Here is a 21,722-nt window from a genome sequence, read left to right on the forward strand (position 1 = left end):
ATTCTTTAAGAATGGAGAAATAAAGGCATTTTCAGGCAAGAGAGTTTGCCACCCATAAACCTGCACAAAGGAAATTTTAGTGATAACTTTCAAATTGATAGAAGGTTACTGATGGAGAGATGAATGGAGAGCAAAGAAAATGATATCTTGTGAAGTTGAAATAAAAAAAAAAAATTTAGAATCAAAATACACTACAACAATAGCCTATAAATTTAAAGGCAGGTAAATGGAATTAAAGTGTGCTAAGGTCCTTCCATTGTCTGAGGAGAGTAAAGGAATCAATTCACATCAGACTCTGATAAGTTAGTGTATATTTACACCTAGTGTAACCACTAAAACAACAGAGAAAATAGTGTATACTTAACTAATTGTGAGTCCAAAATGGGATGATAAAAAAAGGAAGACAAAAATCTAGAGGATGTTAGGACATAGGCCAAATAAATAAAAAACATTTAATAAGAGTACTGTTGTTAGGTGCTGTTGAGTCAGCTCCAACACACAGTGACCCTACATACAACAGAATAAAACTCTCCCTGGTCCTGCGGCATCCTCACAATTGTTGCTGTGTTTGAGCCCATTGTTTCATCCACTGTGTCAGTCCATCTCGTTGAGGGTCATCTTTTTCACCTTCCCTCTCCTTTAACAAGCATAATGTCGTTTTCCAAGGAGTGGTCCCTCCTGATAACATGTCCAAAGTACTTAAGAATAGACTTGAATTTGAATATATCAGTAATATCAAATGTAAATAGAATATACGCTCCAGTTAAAAGACAAAGATTGTAAGACTAATTTTTTTTAATCCAACTATACACCATTAGAGACACATCTAAAATATATGTATACCAATATATTGAAAGTAAAAAGATGGAAATTATACTGTGGTATTATTAGCATACATTGCACTGGGTAAATCTGCTGCAAAGGACTTCTTTAAACTCTTGAGTGAAGATGTCACCCTGACGACTAAGGTGCGCCAGACCCAAGCCCTGGTATTTTCAATCGCATCATATGCATGTGAAAGCTGGACAATGAATAAGGAAGACTGAAGCAGAATTGACACCTTTGAATTGTGGTATTGGCGAAGAATATTGAATATAACATGGACTGCCAAAAGAACGAATAAATCTGCCTTAAAGTACAACCAGAATGCTCCTTAGAAGCAAGAATGGCGAGACTGCGTCTTACATACTGTGGACGTGTTGTCAGGAGGGATCAGTCCCTGGAGAAGGACATCATGCTTGGCAGAGTACAGGGTCAGCGGAAAAGAGGAAGACCCTCAACGAGGTGGATTGACACAGTGGCTGCAACAATGAGCTCAAGCGTAATGATTGTAAGGATGGCTCAGGACCGGACAGTGTTTCGTTCTGTTGTGCATAGGGTCGCTTTGAGTTGGAGCTGACTCGATGGCACCTAACAACAACAACAACAGTTATTAGCAGATAAAATACTAAGAATAAAGGGTCAAAATATAATGATAAAAAGTCCAAATTACCAAGAGAATATATTAATTATAGATTTGTATGTATTAACATTATTTCAAAAGATATAAAGCAAAAATTGTTGCAAATATAAGGAGAAATCCAGTCATAGTGACAGATTTTTAACACAGTCTAGAATTTGATGGAACAAGTAGGCAAACTATCAGGAAGTGTATAGATAGACAACATGATTACCAAACTGAATCCAAAGGACCTATGAAGAACCCAACAGTTGCAAAATACACATTTTTCTCAAGTATACGTGGAATATTTATGAAAATTGCCCATATAGTGAACCATAAATTCTCAACACATTCCAAAGGTTTGATACCAGCCAGAATACATTCTCTGATCATGAAAATTAAGCTGAAAATCAGTAACAAAAAGATAACTATAAAATCCCCTGTGATTGGGGAAAAAAATACATATATGTCTGTATGTATATAAAATAACACATCAGTGTTAGAAGAAACCATAATAGAAATGAGAAAATATTCTGAATGAAAGTATAATGAAAAATCACATATCAAAACTTGCTAAAGCAGTACTTAGATGAAAATTTATAGAATTAAATGCACGTATTAGAAAAGATCTACACAGTCGACTTTGTGGATCATAACGAATTATGAATAATATTGCAAAGAATGGATATTCCACAAAACTTAATTGTGCTTATGCAGAACCTGTACATAGACCAAGAGGCAATCTTTCAAACAGAACAAGGTGACACTGTGTGTTTTCAAGTCAGGAAAGGTGTGCATCAGGGTTGTATCCTTTCACCATTCTTAGTCTGTATGCTGAGCAGATAATCCGAGAAGCTGGACTATATGAAGAAGAACAGGGCATTAGGATTGGAGGAAGACTCATTAACAGCCTGCAAAATGCAGATGACACAACCTTGCTTGCTGAAAGTGAAGAGGTCTTGAAGCACTTACTGATGAAGATCAAAGACCACAGCCTTCAGTATGGATTGCACCTTAACATAAAGAAAACAAAAATCCTCACAACTGGACCAATAAGGACATCATGATAAACGGAGAAAGGATTGAGGTTATCAAGGATTTGATTTTACTTAGATCCACAATCAACACCCATGAAAGCAGCAGTCAGGAAATCAAATGATGCATTGCACTGAGGAAATCTGTTGCAAAAGACCTCTTTAAAATGATAAAAAGCAAAGATGTCATTTTGACGACTAAAGTACACCATGATATTTTCAGCTGCCTCATATGCATGTGAAAGCTGGACAATGAATAAGGAAGACCAAAAAAGAATTGATGCATTTGAATTGTTGTGTTGGCAAAGAATATTGAATACACCATGGACTGCCAAAAGAATGAATACATCTGTCTTGGAAGAAGTACAGCCAGGATGCTCCTTAGAAGCAAGGATGGCAAGTCTTCCTCTCACATACTTTGGACACGTTATCGGGAAGGACCAGTCCCTGGAGAAGGATATCATACTTGGTAGAGTAGTGGGTCAGCAAAAAAGAAGGAAGACCCCCAATGAGATGGATTGACACAGTAGCTGCAACAGTGAGCTCAAGCATAGCAAAGACTGAGAATGGCTCAGGACCGGGGGATGTTAAGTTCTGTTGTACATAGGATCACTATGAGTCGGAACCGATTCAGCTGCACCTAACAACAACAACGTTAGAAAAGAGGAAATGAGCTAATCAGCTGTATCAGACACTTCTTGTGCTCTGTTTCATAATCTCTTAACCTGACGTTTTACTTTAACCATTGCTGTGGCAACTAGCTGCACAAAGGTAAAAGTTAACCGTACCATGCCTCAGCTGCACCCTGTATATCCTTTCCCCTGAATCTTTTCTGCTGCCATCACACGTGTTGCCTGCAGGAACCTGCTCAACTATTTTGATATTCGTGAAAACACAAGAGGATTGGGTGCCTGGAATTTCATGAGGTAACCCTTACCCGGGGGCGGGGGGGTGGGGAGGAAAGCCAGTAGAAAGTTATTCACCACGTTCACCCTTCAAGTGGACAATTTTGAAGCCCATTCTACAGGACTCTTCAGAGAGTTCCCAGCAAAATAATGCCATACTTCCGCTTAGAAGTGATCAACTCAATAAAGCACCCTTGAACTGGATTGTCCTCCTTCCCTGTTTTCCTCTTCCCAATCCTCCATTTCTGTTCCTTAGAATCATATCCCATAATAAACTCATACCCAAACACTTGTCTCAGCTCTGCTACTTTGGAATCTATGCTAAGCTATCTGGTGCTACAAGTAGCCATACAACAGACTCTCCATGGATTCTGGAATTGGGCCAATGAGATAAAACTCATTGCCATCGAGTCGATTCTGACTCAGAGCAACCCTATAGGACAGAGTAGAACTGCTCCATAGAGTTTCCAAGGAGTGGCTGGTGGATTCAAACTGCTGATCTTTTGGCTAGCAGCCACATGCTTTTAACCACTGCACCACCAGGGCTCCATGAAATAGATAAAAAGGACCCCATTAATGTTGGTAAATGGGGTGGTGTTAACCCCTGGCATACAGTAGCATGACAATTACTGAGATTTTCACCAGTTGTAATTGGAATGCCCAAAGTAGAAGATGAAGAATTGACTTATGTGCTAGTGGTACCACATAAAAAATATGTGGTCAATGTTAATTATAAGGAATGTAAAACTAGCTGGCTTTGGTTAACGGCTTTTAGAAGTCTTGTAAAAGGAAAAGAAAGTTAGCCAACTGTCAACCTCAAGGAATGCTGTGAAAGTCAGAAAGCTTCTACAGCAGCATAGAAATGCCCCCTCCTTATGGCAGCCACAAGAGGACTGCAGAAAATCAGTCCCAGATTTTAATTGTGAGAGCCACACACTTACTAAGGAGAAAAATGCACGACCTCAACAGATCTTCGAGTTCAATGTCAGGACCCAGATAGGAAAAGAGTAGACCTGAGGCATGGGATAGGGTTATTTGAATGGAAAAACCTGAGAACCTTAAACCCTCAGATTCCTCTGAACACCAGAAAAGCAGCACCCTCCCCACTTCCTAGGAGAACAGTCTCCCTTGCCTGCACATCCTGTGAAGACACTACTAGAGGCAGGAGCCTCAAAAGGTGTTCCTTGTCGTCTTTAAGATCTGCCTCTAACTCTCTTATTTACTCCAGACCAAGAGTCAGGTCTCAGGGCAGTGCAACCCCTTCTCCAGGAGGAAATATACACACCTACAGAATTGCAAGATTTGGTTAATATGCACTAACATGAGCCAGGAGAACTTGTGATGGAGTGGACCTTAAGGATGTTGAATCAGGGAAGATGAAATACAAGGCCGTAAAGGGGAGAAATTGTTGATATGGAAGAATTCTCCTATGACTGAAGGTCTAATGTTCTGGCAAAGACACTTGCAGTTGTGCTGTATGTGCTGAGCTTGTCCCTTGTAGCTTGGACACTACAATGGCCCTCAGTAAATGAGATGGAGATACTGGAACTACCTTGGAAGAGCATTCAGGAATGGGTCAGAAGGCTCAAGGAGGTGGGATTATTAGAATAGTTCAGCTATGTGATATGAGATAGGCCAAACTTGACTACGTCTCTAAAGGACACTCCTTCCACTAAAGCTATAGGCACTTACTGGTGATGCCTTGATTTTTGAGAAGCTCAGAAGTGACTGTCCTCCATGGGTCATTGTCGATGGTAGGAAATCCTTGTCTCAGTGGTATAGCATTCTGGAATTGCAGAGGACAGGTGGCAACATTTAATTTGTAGAGGCATGATTACCTTAACACGTAACAAGTTGGAATGGCAACCAGAGTGCCTTGACCCATTGGATCCATCTCACAATGGATTCAACCACTTTTTCCCTAAGTCTCTTAGTACATACTTGAGATTGATGTATTTAGCAGTTAATAGAAAACTCACATTAGTTCCCTGGAATAAGTAAGAATGGAAAGTGGAGGTCCCTAAAGCTACCTCTGTTCCCTGGTCAAGACAGAACATTAAAAGCAATCCCTCAACAACCTGGGAAAAATTTTTGAAATTAGTGTGGTTGTAGAAGTGGAATCCCCATCATGTTCTCATTCAGTTCATGTTTTTGGTATTCGAGTAGGGGGATGAATTTTGGTGGATTACACTTGACAATTGTAGACATAAATTATTTGTAATGATGCTTCTTCCAGTACAGTCATAGCCGCTGTGCTGGCAGAAGTACCATTACAAGTCAACACAACCTCTGGTCCATGATATATGGGTACTGATCTTACAAGTGTTCTTCTTAATCCCCATCAATAGAGAAGATCAAAAGTAGTTGGCAAGGCATCTGAAAGGCATTATGCTGAGTGAAATTGGTCAGATGCAAAAGGACAAATATTGTATAAGACCACTATTATAAGAACTCAAGAAATAGTTTAAACAGAGAAGAAAATAATATTCTTTAATGGTTATGAGAGAGGGGAGGGAGGGATGGTGGGAGACGGGTATTCACTAATTAGATAGTAGATAAGAACTACTTTAGGTGCTGTGAAAGACAACACGCAATACAGGCATGGTCACAACTGGACTCAACCAAAAGCAAAGAAGTTTCTGGAATAAACTGAATTCTTCGAAGGCCAGCGTAGCAGGGGCAGGGGTTTGGGGACCATGGTTTCAGGGGACATCTAAGTCAATTGGCATAATAAAATCTATTAAGAAAACAATTCTGCATCCCATCTTGGAGAGAGGCATCTGGGGTCTTAAACGCTAGCAAGCGGCCATCTAAGATGCATCAATTGCTCTCAACCCACCCGGAGCAAAGGAGAGTGAAGAATACCAAGGACACAAAGTAATTATGAGCCCAAGAGACAGAAAGGGCCACATAAACCAGAGACTACATCAGCCTGAGACCAGAAGAGCTAGATGGTGCCTGGCTACAACCGAGGACTGCCCTGACAGGGAACACAAGAGAGAACCCCTGAGGGAGCAGGAGAGCAGTGGGATGCAGACCCCAAATTCTCATTAAAAGACCAGACTTAATGGTCTGACTGAGACTAGAAGGACCCCGGTGGTCATGGCCCCCAGACCTTCTGTTGGCCCAGGACAGGAACCATTCCCAAAGTCAACTTCAGACAGGGATTGGACTGGACAATGGGCTGGAGAGGGATGCTGGTGAGGAGTGAGCGTCTTTGATCGGGTGGACACTTGAGACTATGTTGGCATCTCCTGCCTGGAGGGGAGATGAGAGGGTGGAGGGGGTTAGAAGCTGGCGGAATGGACACAGAGAGAGTGGAGTGAGGGAGTGGGCTGTCTCATTAGAGGGAGAGCAATTGGGAGTGTGTAGCAAAGTATATATAAGTTGTGTGAGAGACTGACTTGATTTGTAACCTTTCACTTAAAGCACAATAAAAATTAAAAAGAAAAAGTAGTTGGCATTTTGAAAAAATTTGGAAACATAATGGTGATGGTTGCACAACACGATCGACATAACTAATGTCAAATTGTGCACGTGAAAACTGTTGAAATGGCAAATGTTTTGTTATATACATATACACACTACACACACACAGGCACACATGCACACACAAAGCAGTTTGCATTTATGTGGGAAGAAGAGCAATATACATTCACGACCATGCTCCAGAGCAATTTAACTGCAGATCTGTCAATATAATTCACAGGCACCTACACCATCCTGGCATTTTTCAGAAGATAATGCTGTACCATGATTTTGATGATATCATCTTAATCGGACTAGGTTGCAGGGAGTAGAAAGTCCTTTAGATACTCTGGTAAGAAACAGTCCTGCCAAAGGCTGGAAATATAAAACCTGTTAAGTCTCAGGGACCTGTCACAGCAGTCAAGTTTTAAAGGATCTAATGTCAGTCCACCTCCTCTAAGACAATGGGCCAGTTCTTAAAAGTTTGCACCACCTGGCACTAAGAGCACAGTGGTTGGTGTCCTTCACTGGATTTTGGAGACAGCAAACATTTAGGAATATTGCTCCAATACACTTTTTAGGTGGCTTTGAAAGATTCTAGTTTTAATTGGGTCCTAGAGTTAGAGTAAGAGGGCTCTGTAGCACAGCCAGGCTGCACTGCAAAGTAGCATGCTGCTTGTTGGTCTGTATGACTTGGTAAATACTTGGTTCTAATGGTATCTCTGCTAAATCAAGGTGCTCTGCGGACCCTGGCAAACTGCAGTTAGGAGAGTCATATTTCATAGCCTTTGGGTTCTGAAGCAGAGATGTACTCAGCATTTGAAAAGCAACTCCTGGCATGTGACTTAGCCATAATAGAGTCTGAATAACTGACGAAAGTTAACTAGTGACTTTCCAACCAGAGTGGGGCATTATGAATTGGGTGTTCTGTCTACAGAGCCATGAGTCAGGTAGTTGTATCAGCAATCCTTCACACAGTGGAAACCATACATTTGGGAACAGGTCCAGGGGGCACAAGCAAGTTGCTTGAACAGGTGACCCAGGTTTCCTTGGATGACTACCTCTGTTGCTTCAACATCTCTCACTCAAATTATTCCTATTGCTTCACAGCATGTGTGTGTTGGCGGAGTGCACGTTCCCCACAACCAACCAGCAGAGGAAGAGAAACAATGAGGCCTCCAGGTGGGTTGACTCAGTATGTTTGCGCTGGCTGAAAATGCACTGCTGTAACACAACAGCTCACACAAACGTAAGGACAGTGATCAAGGAAAATCCTGCCAGTCGGCAGTTTTCCTATCAGTTCATCTTACATCAAGAGATAAAGGACCTGAAGTGTGGATAAATAGGAAACCCTGGTGGCATAGTGGTTAAGTGCTCTTAGGCGGTAGCAAATGGCTTGGTGCTCAGGGGCCTAAAAAGACAAGATTGGAAGGGCAGAGACCAGGAAGTCTTGAGTATGAGCCATATAGGTGGACCAATGAGTGTGAATACAAAGTGAGAGGAATGCTGTGTCTAACGTAATTGTCCACAGCCAAGGAAGCGCTCAACAACTAAGTAGACAAAGTGACTCCTCCCTCAAAGTCCTTCCTCTCGTTTTTTTGATCCTAAAGACCCCAACCAGAGACTACATTTTCCAGTTTCCTTCCAGCCAGGCAGGGCCATCTAATCAATAGAATATAACAGAAGTAATGCATGCAACTTCCTGCACCCTGAACAGAGGCATGCCTGCAACCCAGCTTCAACCACACAAACAAGACCACACCTTAGGGCATGTCTGAGCAGCAATGTGGAAGGGACTTGTGTTCGAGTATGATCTCATAGCCCTGAGTTACCCTGCTGGCCTACATCAGCCAGGCTATTCTCAGACAGAGAAATAAACTTCTGTCTTCCTGAAGCCGCTGTATTCTGGGGTTACTTTGTTAAAACAACCTAGCCCTTGCTTTAACCAATACGTAAGATGAAAAGTTTGAATCCCAGGTGGAAGTTTTCAGTTCTAGCTCAAGGTCACACAATAAAGAAGCAACAGAGCCAGAACTTGTATCAGTGTCTTCTGGTATCCATTCCCTTGCTTAATTGATCAACAGTGTAATCTCTACGAGAGTAATCTCATTCAGGCTAGACGGTTCTATCCTTATTTCTTTGGTACAGGACCCAAGTTACCATTTCCTTGGCCAAAGAGACCCAACACTGTTCAGTTTAAAGGATGAGTTAGTTATTTCTATAGCCTTTGTATGGGTCTTACTAGAGTTATATACTTAAAATGCTGGACTGTTAGCTTCCGAAGGGCATATTTTATTCATCTTTGTTTCCATGGTATCTTGTACATAGGAGGTGCTTTATAAATGTTTGTTAGTGATGAACTGAATGCATGAGAAAATATTTGGCAATGAGAAGAATATATGGCTAAATTTCAAGTCACCCTCCAAGGAAAATTTAGGAAGTAACTTCAGTGTAAACACACACACAAGTTTCTGACATGGGTAGAGACGGGCTCAAGGCCTCCAGTGTACCAATAGCATTATTTGTTAGCAAATCTTGGAAATTAAACAGCTAAAATATCTTAGCTGTCATGTTTAATGATTGGTTTGTACAGCCTAACAACACGAATTTGAAAGCCGAGCTCATTTATTTTTCATGCATGCTGGAAGCAGCGGCACCTGTGTTTCAGGGTAGCTCTCACACAAGGCGTTCACGAAGCTCGATTGGTAAACAGGTGGATCTAAATGCTGTGCTTTTCTCGATTTCACATTGTACCCAGGTGCTGGCAGCCAATAGTTTTTTGTAGCTTTTGTTTGTTTGGTTTGTTTTGTTTTTTATCAAACAATACAAGTACCATGGTAGTGGTAAGGTAAAAACAGAATTTTACAGTTTAAATGTTAGAACTCACTTGTAGTTTTTATCCAAGTAAAGAACAAGGTCTGGGACAGACCTGGGTCTGATCCCAATTTCCAGTATGTGCAAGTTGTATGAATTTTGACAAGTTTCATAACTTGCCTGACCCTTATTTTCTCGTTGGTAAAGAAGAGTTAATACCTATCTCCGGTGAAGCGGTAAATGTTTAGCAATTAACTCTCAAGGTAAAAAAAAGAAGCCCTGGTATATAGTGTTTGCTGATTTCCATGGTGTAATTATTCCCATCACAGGTTATTTCAGGAAATCCTGGCGGGGTAGTGTTAAGAACTAGGGCTACTAACCAAAAGGTCAGCAGTTCGAATCCACCAGCCACTCCTTGGAAACCCTATGGGGCAGTTCTCCTCTATCCTATAGGGTCGCCAGGAGTCAGAATCGACTTGACAGCAGTGGGGTTTTTGGCTATTTCAAGCTACCAACGTGATATAACTGAACAGAGTTTGGAAGAGATGAGCAGTGGCAGTACACCATTATACAGTATTCTACCAGACAAACATGGTAGGTGTCACTAACCTCAAGAGCATAGATAATGGTAAAATAGAGAAAAATAATCAGGAAATGATGACTTTTGGGTATTTCTTTTGTCTTTAAACTATTTAATTGTAAGTTTATATAATTCAATTTTTAATAACGGCTGAGTTTAGTAACTGGCTGTCCAAGTTCCTGAAAATTTAACAGTTGGCTCTCACAAACCATCCATGGAAGCTCCAGCACACTGCTGCCTATCTCAGCTCCTGGCTTTCATAAACAACACTGCAATAAACAAATCTCTCCATGATACATACCCAGATCAAAAGATGTGTGATTGGAATTTGGCTGAGAACTGGACGGATTGTTCTCCAGAATGGCTGTGTCAGCTAGCTTTCCTGCCAGCAATGCATGAGAGATCCCTATGTCCCCCCTGACAAGGTACACCACGTCCGGGGTCTTAAAAGGTTGTGAGCAGCCATCTAAGATACTCCACTGGTCTCACCCCGTCGGGAACAAGGGAGAATGATGACACCAAAGATACAAGGGAAAGATTAGTCCAAAGGACTAATGGACCACAACTACTACAGCCTCCACCAGACTGAGTCCAGCACAACTAGATGGTGCCCAGCTACCATCACTGACTGCTCTGACAGGGATCACAATAGAGGGTCCTGGAGAAAAAAATGTAGAACAAAAAAAGACCAGACTTATTGGCCTGACAGAGACTGGAGAAACCCTGAGAGTATGGTCCCTGGACACCCTTTTAGCTCAGCAATGAAGTCACTCCTGAGATTCACCCTTCAGCCAAAGATTAGACAGGCCCATAAAACAAAATAAGACTAAAGGGGCACAGTAGCCCAGGGGCAAGGACTAGAAGGCAGGAGAAGCCAGGGAAGCTGGTGCCTGGGAACCCAAAGTCGAGAAGGGAGAGTGTTGACACGTGGGCTTGTTAACCAACGTCATAAAACAATATGTGCCCTAATTGTTTAATGAGAAGCTAGTTTGTTCTGTAAACCTCATCTAAAGTGCAATTAAAAAGCAAGATCAAAGACTTCAGCCTTCAGTATGGATTACACCCCCCCCAAAAAAATAGCCTTTTTTCTTAAGAACATACCAATAAAAAGATGAACATCAGGTATACCTGAGTAGTTGACCATAGAGAACAGGGGTTTGTTGTGCCAACAATATTTATTGAGCGTTAAATGGGATAATATATCCACAGCATCTGTCATGGTACTTGCCACTTGGTCTTTTTGTTTACCCTTGGCCTGCAAAAGCTATGCTGATTTTATGAGACACATTCAAGGTTATATTCTTGCTGCCTTTAATGAGTCTGTATAAGATTGCACATCTATCTAATTTCTTTCCCAGATAAAATACATAAATCCTATATTTATTGTATTTCCACAGTTAGGCAATATTTTCCGTATTTTCAATGTAAGAGCTACATAGAGCAATCATCAAAACATACAAAACCATAAGCAATTTCAACTGTCTTAGGTATTTTATCCCACTAAACCTTTGCAACACTGATTAATACCTAGGGAGACTAAATGTTTTGCCCAAGATAAGAGAACTTTCAAGAACAAGGGCACCAGCTGCCTAGAAAGTACAGGAGTTACCTGGTTCCCTGCCAGGGACCAGAAAGGTTGGTGTAGACTTGGCCGGGTGACTGTGAGACCATGGAGTTACACATCTACACCTTAACTATTCTCTTATGCATTCTTTGTCCCAAGGCAGGAAGCAAATACAACAATGATTAACTTAAAACTGTGAGTTCTTTTCTATTTAAGTAACAGTAGAGCTGGTAAGGACCTTGGAGATTTTAGAAAACTTTGGCTTTTGTTTACAGGATTAGAAAACTCAAGTAATTTGCCCAAGGTCGTGCAGAAAATTTTCCTCATAGCCAGGATAGGAAGCCAGATTTCCTAATTCTTAGTCCAGGTCTAATAGAATTGCATTAAAAAAAAAGAAAAAAAATGTCATCAAGTTGAATCTGACTCATGGAACCCCATGTGTGTCAGAGTAGAACTGTGGTCCATAGGGTTTTCAATGGCTGCTTTTTCAGAATTAGATCTCCAAGCCTTTCTTCTGACACATTCAAACCACCAATCTTTTAATTAGCAGCTGAGTGTGTTAACCTTTTGCACCACAATCAGATAGACTTGGGAAATCCTAGAAATCTAGAAATGCTGGAAGGCAGAACCATTAGCTAGTTACAGAGCTCAGACTAAAAGAGCTCAGACTAGCTGCTGAAAATTCCAAGCCACGCCTTCCTCACTGATTAAATGAGGGTAATATCTGACTCATAGGGCTACCACACAGATCATTCCTTCATGCATTTATGCATTTATTCAACAAATATTTATAGAGCAACTTCGGTGTGCCAGGCACTATTCTTAGGCTCAAGGATATAGTGGTAAACCAAGCCCGTTGTCATCGAGTCAATTCTGACTTGTAGTGACCCTATAGGACAGAGTAGAACTGCCCCATAGGGTTTCCAAGGAGCAGCTGGTAGATTTGAACTGCCGACCTTTTGGTTAGCAGCCAAGGTCTTAACCACTTCGCCACAAGGGCTCTGGATATAGTGGTGACTCTGTCAAAATCCCTGCACTTGTGGAGCTTACATTCTAGCAAATTTATATTCAAGTAGCTAAATTAAATATGTTGATAAATCAATCAATGAGTGCCACACCAAAAAAAAAAAAAAAGGCAGGGTAAGGAAAAAGAGAGTGAGGACGGGTGTATTTTAGATAATGAAGTCAAGTATGTATCTTTAAGGAGGTAAGATTTTGTGATAGACCTAAACGAGATGAGGGAGCAAATCATTCCAAAGTCTGGAGGAAGAACATACTAAGGAGAGGGAATAACTAGAACATGTCTCTGAGGTGGCAATGAAGTTGACCTGACCCAAGAAGAGCCTTGCAATGGAAGCAGAGTGAGAGAGATCAGGTGTAAGAGGAGAGGAAGTCAGCGAGATAAGCAGATAATGGAAGGCGTGCAGGTCATGCTGAGAACGGAATGACAGATATTTCAGGACTCAGGGGACACTGGTAAAAGCACAGTCCTTGAATAGGCAAGAGGAGAAGGACCAGGGCACTTACAAAGGTATTGACCTTAAATAGAAGCAGAGACAGCTCGCCCCTCTTCACAGGTGGGAGGAGTAAATGAGAATGAAGTTAAAGCAGGTGGAAGTGCCTGGCACAAGGCAAGCCCTCAGTAAGCAGCAGCTACTACCCCTTCTTACTCCTAACAACACTACTGTTATTTTTATCATTGTTGTTATTACCACCATCACATGGTTACTTACTAGATTGCTGTGCAGGAACCCTGAGAAAACGGGACAAGCATCTGAAATGTTCTGATCACAATTAAAGTGTGTGTGCAACATCTGGCTCCTTCTAGGAGGGTGAGTCTGACGGTTTCAGGGCTTGGGGTGTGCTACCTGAGGACCCTGGGCTCCCGGCAGCTCTAACTGAAAAGACAAAAAACAAAAAAACAATGCTGTCGAGTTGATTCCGACTCATAGTGACCCTATAGGACAGAGTAGAACTGCCCCGTAGAGTTTCCAAGGAGCGCCTGGCAGATTTGAACTGCCGACCTTTGGGCTAGCAGCTGTAGCTCTTAACCACTACTCCACCAGGGTTTCTTTACACTGAAAAGAGCAGAGGAGATATAACTAACCAGATATCGCGAGTATCACTTTTTGCGACTTGCCCTTCAAGTTCTATTTACATACCACTTCTGGGAAGCCTTCGTTGATTCCCCAGACTAGGTTAAGCTCCGCTGCCATGTGCTTCTGTAGCCCTTATGCTTCTGCTATCATGATGCTCTACACACTGTCTTGAAGGTACTTGTTCACAACCTGTCTTCCCATCACTCCCTCGACTCTGTGAAGGTTGGCTGGGCCTGTCTCATGTGGTTGTATCCTCAGTGCCTGCTATGTTGCTTGGCACATAGTAGGGCTCAATAATTGTTGAATGGAATGAATCAACAAAGGACAATGATTTGAGATCAGCAAACGCCCTTGTCTGCAGGTGTTTCTGTAGACACGGCCCTCTATCGCAGGTGTATGCATTGGATGTGTGCGTTGTTGATTTCTGCTTTAGCCACCATTAGACCCCTCTGAGATTAAAGGCCAGAAGAGACTGCAGTATATAACCTCGCTCCAGCCTCTAAGGAGCCCTGGTGGCAAAATGGTTCAGCGCTAGGCTGCTGAACAAAAGGTCGGTGGTTTGAGCCTACCAGCGGCTCCGTGGGAGAAAGACCTGGCAATCTGCTCCCGTAAAGACTACAGCCTAGAAAACCCAGCTCTGCTCTGTCATATGGGGTGGCTATGAGTCAGAGTGGCACACAGCAGCAACTCCAGACCCTGTACACCCATGCTGTCAAAACCTTAACCATCCTTCAAGACCTAGCTCAGTTCCCACCATATCCAGAAATCCTCTGGTCCCCAGATCCAGCTCCCCAAATCTTTCCACTGAATGTCCACAGCAGTTAGTACCTATCTTGTAGCCATCAGCAGACTCGTATATTAAAGTCTTGCATGTTCTCATCTTACCCTGTCCCCTCCCTCACCCATAAGATGCTCTTTGAACTGTATCCCCAGGACCTCGTGTTGTGCACATGGTACATGTTCTACTTTGTGCTGGAGAGTGGAAGGGCACTAGGTTTGGCACCGGGACCTATGTTTGTGCCTCAGTTCCAGCACTTACTCATTGTGTGACTTCGCTCAAGTCATTTCACCTTTCTGTCCCTTTGAGTCCTCATCTGAGAAATGGGTATGATGGTAAGTGTACTTTGCCCTGGCACTGCACACTACTAAACTTAAATGAGAATATGAATGTGCGAGCCCTTAGTGAAATATTGTACCAATGTGAGAGGTTATTATTAATGTGGTCTGATTTCAAAGAAGTGCAGAACAGCGATGGTGAGCTCAAGGGCAGAGCTCACCACGTCTTCTACCAGAGTTTTACAGGGAGGAGGGGTGGCCTTCTTATCCCTGTGCTTCAAGGAAAAGGGGGATTGTAGGGATAGGGCCCAAAAGGAAGGAGGAAACTTGATGAAGAAATGAGAGAAGGGGGAAGAAAGAGGAGGTGGAATCCCAGTGAGGGAGAAAGAGAAGAGAATGAAGCCAATATTTGTTCAACAATGACCCCATGCCAGGAGCAGTGCTTGCACTGATACCTGTGATCTCTCTCCATGAGGGAAGTTGTTAGATTGGGGGACTTTTGGTTGCAAGTGAAAGAAGATCCAGCTCAAACTATCTTAAGCAAAAGGACTCACTCCAAGCTATCTTAGCAACAAAAAAGAAAGGAATGTTTTAGCTGAACAATGGAAAAATATGGCTTGCTTCAGAAACAACTTGACTCTGGGACTTAAATTTTGTCTCCAAGACCCAAAACCTCTGTTTTCCATCTCGGCTCTGCCTTCCACTGTACTGGATTTGTTCTCAATTACTTATGCAAGTTGACCAAGATGGAGGCAGTGGCTCGTGCCCTCCCTCCTCCCAGCTTCAGATGCATCAGGAAGCGGACCTGCTTCGGCCCTGCATGCCTGCCTCAGTCTCACCCCCTCGGCACTTCTCACTGGGTCACACTCCCTTCTGACCCAGTACCTGTACAGGGAGAATGGGATGTGCTGAGTGTCTCAGGGTCTACCTGGAGCACAGGGATGAGATGGGGAAGCAGATGGTTCTTCAGAGTGTGCAGCTATAAAAGAGGATTGAAGTGGTGGAAACCGGGCAGCACACACCACAGACGACCACCTCAGAGCATTCACCCATATTGTTGTTGTTGTTAGGTGCCATCAAGTTGGTTCCAGCTCACAGCAATCCTGTACAACAGAATGAAACACTGCCCTGTCCTGTGCCATCCTCACAATCATTGTTATGCTTGAGCCCATTGTTGCAGCCACTGTGTCAATCTATCTTGTTGAGGGTCTTCCTCTCTTTCACTGAGCCTCTACTTTACCAAGCGTGACCTCCTTCTCCCAGGACTAATCCCCTCTGATAACATGTCCAAAGTACATGAGACAAAGTCTCACCATCCTTGCTTCTAAGGAGCATTCTGGCTGCACTTCGTCCAAGACAGATTTGTTTGTTCTTCTGGCAGCCCATGGTATAGTCAGTGTTCTTCACCAACACTGTAATTCAAAAGCATCAATCCTTCAGTCTTCCTTATTCATTGTCCAGCTTTCTTCAGAGATTTTCTTTTCACACTGTTAACCTGGACTTCAGTTTTAATGGCTGCTTTATAGTCAATAAACATTAGTTTGTTCATTCAACAAACATTTATTTAATAAGTACTTAACTATTCCTCTGTGGGTTGCTTCCAATTTTTATTATCCTAAATAATGTAAGAAATATCTTTGGGCACACACCTTTCCTGATCTTTTGAGTTTTTCCGTTAGATAAATTCCCAAAGGTGGAATTATTAGGATAAACATTTTTAGCTCTTCAAGCCATGTGGGAGGGGATCAGTCATCCATGTGATCAAATCCACACTTTTTTGGTAAGTTATACAAGGTCTCTTCATGAACTGGCTTTTTCCTGGCATAGCCCCCTAATTTCCCAACAATCTCCATCGTTCCGTTTTCCCCATCCTCAACCAAACAAACTGCAAAGAGTTCTCCATGCACAGGACATCTTGTTTTAACACGAAATTCCTGCTACTATAGGAGCTGTACTGGGGCAGGGTGCTGGATCAATGGCCAAAGACCCGTTATCGGCCATTATCCCTCTTGTTCAGAATCCGTTAGTCTTTTAACATTTGCGATGCTAATAGATATCTAAATAGATCATTTAGAATGTATAGCATGTTTCCACATTTCTTTTTTTATTTACTCCTCGTGACAGCCCTGTTTATAGAACGATAAAAGTCAGCAGACTTTTCCAAGGCCATATTGTGAGCATGAGTCAGAACTGAAACCAGAACCCAGCAGAATGCGATTCCCAGCTTCAGGTCCATTGTGCTACTCACAGGCTGATCAATCCCAGAACAGAAATCTGAGCTCCTCAAAGACACAGGATGGATTCAGTTACCGAGGGAAGGAGATCCATAGTAACCAGTGAGACTATGTGGGGAGTGTGAGGGTGGCGATCCTTAATGGCGACTGATTTAATCAAGTACTAGGTAGGCCAGTGCCAGTACAGTCTATGTGGGCAGCAGTCAGTAGAAGACCCCCATTGTACTTGAATGAGGACCATGTTCCATGCCACTCTTTGTCCCCCTTTAGAGCTCAAGGTGTTTGGATGCTTACAGAAGAATGGGATTTTAGACAAGACATACACATACCATCACCCTGCCTCATTCCTTAAAGTCTATGCTCTGACAGCCCTTGATGAATGGGCAGTACAGATTGTGGCCCTTCCTTGCTGGCCACAGCTAATTGACTCAGGAACAGATGCAGGACTGAAGGTCAGTCCACATGTCTTGAAAGGAAGAGCTGGCCCAGGCCGAGTTCTCCCTTGGGCTTACAGTAATGGGCCACTAACAAACTGGGCTGGCCAGTAGTATGTGCTTGAGCTGAAAGACCACAGAGAGTCAGGGCTGGGGGTCTATGTTGGCCTTGTGCGAAATAACGACAACTAATATTTATTCAGTGCTTGCCCTGTGCCCAGTACTGTTGTGGCTGTGTTACAAACATTAACTCTTTAAATCATGTAATACCCCAGTAACCCCATTTTATGGAAGAGGGAACTGAGTCACTGAGAGGCTAAGTAACATCCCATGCAGTGACAGAGCCGGGATTTGAAGCAAAGCAGTTTGGTTCCAGAACTTGTGTCCTTGACAACTGTGCTTCCCCAAGTGAATGAGAGAAAAGATGCTCTTTTGGCAAAAAGGGAGCCTGGAGCATATGTCCAGAAGAAAGCAGAACCAGTTAGCTCAGGCAGCCCCCAGCCAGTGGAGAGAAGAGATTTTGGTTTCTAATTGCTGCCCAGAGCCCAGTTTCACTTGGCATGAAGTCCAGCTACATGTTGTTTGCAACTCCAGAAAACCATGAAATCTATGAATCTTTAAAAAAAAAAAAAAAAAAAAAACTGTCTTATTTTTAGCATGTTTGAATTTTCCCAAAAAGAGCCTTGACTTGAGCACTCAGAGTAGACATGCTTTTATCTCAGCTGAGAGATGCCTGGGAGTCTTGGCACGGGCACCAGCAGTTGGGCTGAGTAGGGAGTGGGTGCCGTGCTCTGTGAGTCTATAGCGTTATTAATGGTCTTCATAGTGGTTGTTGTCTCAACATGGACCCAGCACCTACGCATGCCAAGCACAGCGCCCAGTGCTCAGGGCATAAAGACAGCCACACCCTTCAAGAGGGAGAACAACTTGAAAACCAGTCTGCGTGAGGTATAGCCTAAGGCAAAAGAGGTCAGGAAGCTTTCAGAGAAGCACGGAAGGAAGCCAGGTCTCAAGAGAGGAGTTACTTGGATCTCAGGTGACTGGAAAGGAGAGGTCAGAAGACAGCCAGGCCATTGGGAGAGAATTAAGAAAGGCTGAGAGGCCACAGAGTGGGAGAGGCACTGTGGGACTTTAAGTGGTTCAAGATGGCTTAAGCGTGAGGTGTGAAGTGTGAGTACTGCAGAGGTGGAAGAGCCTTCTCTGCCAGGCTAAGGAGTTTGGCCTTCAGCCTGCAGAGGCTGGGATTTGAAGAGTATTAAGTAGGGAGGCAACTTGGTCAGATAAGCACTTACAGAGAGCTCTAGCCACAGTGTGGGAGTTGACGAGGCCTGAAGCAGAGACCTCAGCCCAGAGACACAAAAGATGAGGGGTGATGAAGGCCAGGAAGAAGGCAATCGCGAGGAGTAAAGGGTGAGCAAGTGAAGGGAGCCCTTAGAGACCGTTTAGCAACCCCTTCATCTTTTTTTTTTTTTTTGCCATTTTTAATAATATTTTACTGTGTTTTTGGTGATGGTTTACACAGCAGTGTAGGTTCCCATTCAACAATTTCTACACAAGTTGTTCAGTGACATTTGTCACAGTCTTTACAATGCATGAACGTTCTCATTGTTTTCATATGGTTGTTCCATTTCCATTAATCTAGTTTCCCTGCTTCCTTATATTCTCACCTATGTTTTAATCTAATTGTTGACTATTTGGCCTCAAGTAGGTGACTTTTTGAAGGAGCACAGTGTAACTCCATCTTATAGATGAAGAAACTGAGGAGCAGAGAGACAAAGAAGCTTGTCGGTACATTCCGGATAGTTTGGTAAAGTAGTCAACAAATATTTCCTGAGCCCACCGTGAGCCAGGCACTGTGCCAGGTAGTGGGGATAGATTTATTGGTATGCACAACTCCTGTTCTCTGTCTAGTTTACTGAGGGAGACAGGTATTTTAAAATTAAGCACTTACAACCATGTAAATGCTACAGAGGAGATGCATGGAGTGTACTGAGGCCAAGGTGTTAGTGACAAGACTCAGAATTCAGGAGTTCAGACCCACGGACTAGTGCTCCCTCCATCCACCTGGGTTGCCTCAAATGCTTTTTTTCATGGGTCTGTCAGTGATCATTGGTTTTGCTAATTTGTCTATCAGAGTAGAAACTCCCAAGGGGCAAGCCTGTCTAATGGAACTCGTGAGCACAATCTGACTGCTTCATTAATGTTATATGATAATAAGATTAATAATGCCCTCATTTAAATAGCCAAATTGCGTACCAATAAATATCCATTTTCTTACCAAAGTATTTTACAATCATAGATGGTTTAATTAATTATATGTTTAATTTAATTAATTACAATATATTTGAAAATATAAAGGAGAATTATTATATCCCAATATACTTCTTCCTGGTGCGTATCTCATGACAACTTGCTCTTCCTTTTGCCCAGATTCGTTCTCTGTTCTTTACTTGAGGATCTTCATTACCCAGCACCAATTTTCTTGTCTCTAATCAAGATTTCTACGTGGGAAACAAAAAGGAGGGAAGGTGTGTTTGCTGTGATCCTGCACGGGTTGTGCAAAGCATTCTCCACTTGTATTATTTTATTTTTATGAAAATCCTGTGGGGTGGGTGTTTTTGTTCTGGAAGAGAAGGCCGAGCGGAGACTTCATAAACCAACACTTACCAAGGAGGTGTAGGACAGAGATTTAAAAAAAAAAATGATGATGTGACAATTAGATATCCATATTGGAAAATGTTGAGAATATACACCTTCCTCATATCACATAGAAAATCAGTCACAGGTAGATTAAAGACCTAATATGAAAGGTAAAATACTAAGCTCTTAGAAGAGACTTGAGCCTATCTTAATGACTTTGGAGTAGGTAACTTGAAACAGGGATCCTAGCCCTAAATATTAAACATAAAGGAAAAATTCAAAAATGGGTTATATTAAAATTTAAAAGTTCCATTCATCAAAAGAGCCCTGGTCAAAGGATATGAACACATACTTCACTAAAGATATTGAGGCGGCTAACAGATACATGAGGAAATGCTTTCGATCATTAGCCATTAGAGAAATGCAAATTAAAACTACGATGAGATTCCATTAATCCAAAAAACACAAAATAATAAATGTTGGAGAGGCTGTGGAGAGATTGGAACACTTATACATTGCTGCTGGGAAAGTAAAATGGTACAACCACCTTGGAAATCGATCTGGCGTTTCCTTGAAAAGCTAGAAATAGAACTACCATACGACCCAGAAATCCCACTCCTCGGAATATATCCCACAGAAATAAGAGCCTTTACACGAACAGATATATGCACACCCATGTTTATTGCAGCACTGTTTACAATAGCAAAAAGCTGGAAGCAACCAAGGTGTCCATCAACGGACGAATGGATAAATAAATTATGGCATATTCACACAATGGAATACTACACATCGATAAAGAACAATGATGACTCTGTGAAACATTTCATAACATGGAGGAACCTGGAAGGCATTATGCTGAGTGAAATTAGTCAGATGCAAAGGGACGAATATCGTATAAGACCACTATTAAAAGATCTTGAGAAATACTATAAACTGAGAAGAACACATTCTTTTGTGGTTACGAGAGGGGAGAGGGAGGGGGTGGTAGAGGGTTATTTACTGATTAGATAGTAGATAAGAACTGCTTTAGGTGAAGGGAAGGACAACACTCAATACAGGGGAGGTCAGCACAACTGGACTGGACCAAAAGCAAAGAAGTTTCCTGAATAAACTGAATACTTCAAAGGTCAGCGGAGCAAGGGCGGGGGTTTGGGGACTATGGCTTCAGGGGACATCTAAATCAATTGGCATAATAAAATCTATTAAGAAAACATTCTGCATTCCACTTTGAAGAGCGGCATCTGGGATTTTAAATGCTAGCAAGCAGCCATCTATGATGCATCAATTGGTCTCAACCCACCTGAATCAAAGGAGAATGAAGAACACCAAGGTCACAAGGTAATTGTGAGCCCAAGAGACAGAAAGGGCCACATGAACTAGAGACTACATCATCCTGAGACCAGAAGAACTAGGTGGTGCCTGGCCATAACCAACGACTGCCCTGACAGGGAGC

General features: G+C 42.4%; 1 protein-coding gene across 20 annotated transcripts in view; it reads left to right on the forward strand.

Annotated features, from left to right (window-relative positions):
- ZFAT (zinc finger and AT-hook domain containing) overlaps positions 1–21,722 on the forward strand; it is a 336,678-nt gene that overhangs the window by 58,448 nt on the left and 256,508 nt on the right. For 9 of the 20 annotated variants that reach the window (XM_049854202.1, XM_049854217.1, XM_049854205.1 and 6 more), the window contains exon 2: positions 7,959–20,157. The gene's annotated coding sequence lies outside the window, so the exon portion shown is untranslated. The remainder of the gene's footprint in view (positions 1–7,958; positions 20,158–21,722) is intronic. The other 11 variants (XM_049854213.1, XM_049854209.1, XM_049854212.1 and 8 more) reach the window with 8 other exon arrangements.

The sequence above is a fragment of the Elephas maximus genome, chromosome 15 (genome assembly GCF_024166365.1).
Source record: "Elephas maximus indicus isolate mEleMax1 chromosome 15, mEleMax1 primary haplotype, whole genome shotgun sequence".
In the NCBI taxonomy this organism is placed as follows: Eukaryota; Metazoa; Chordata; class Mammalia; order Proboscidea; family Elephantidae; genus Elephas; species Elephas maximus.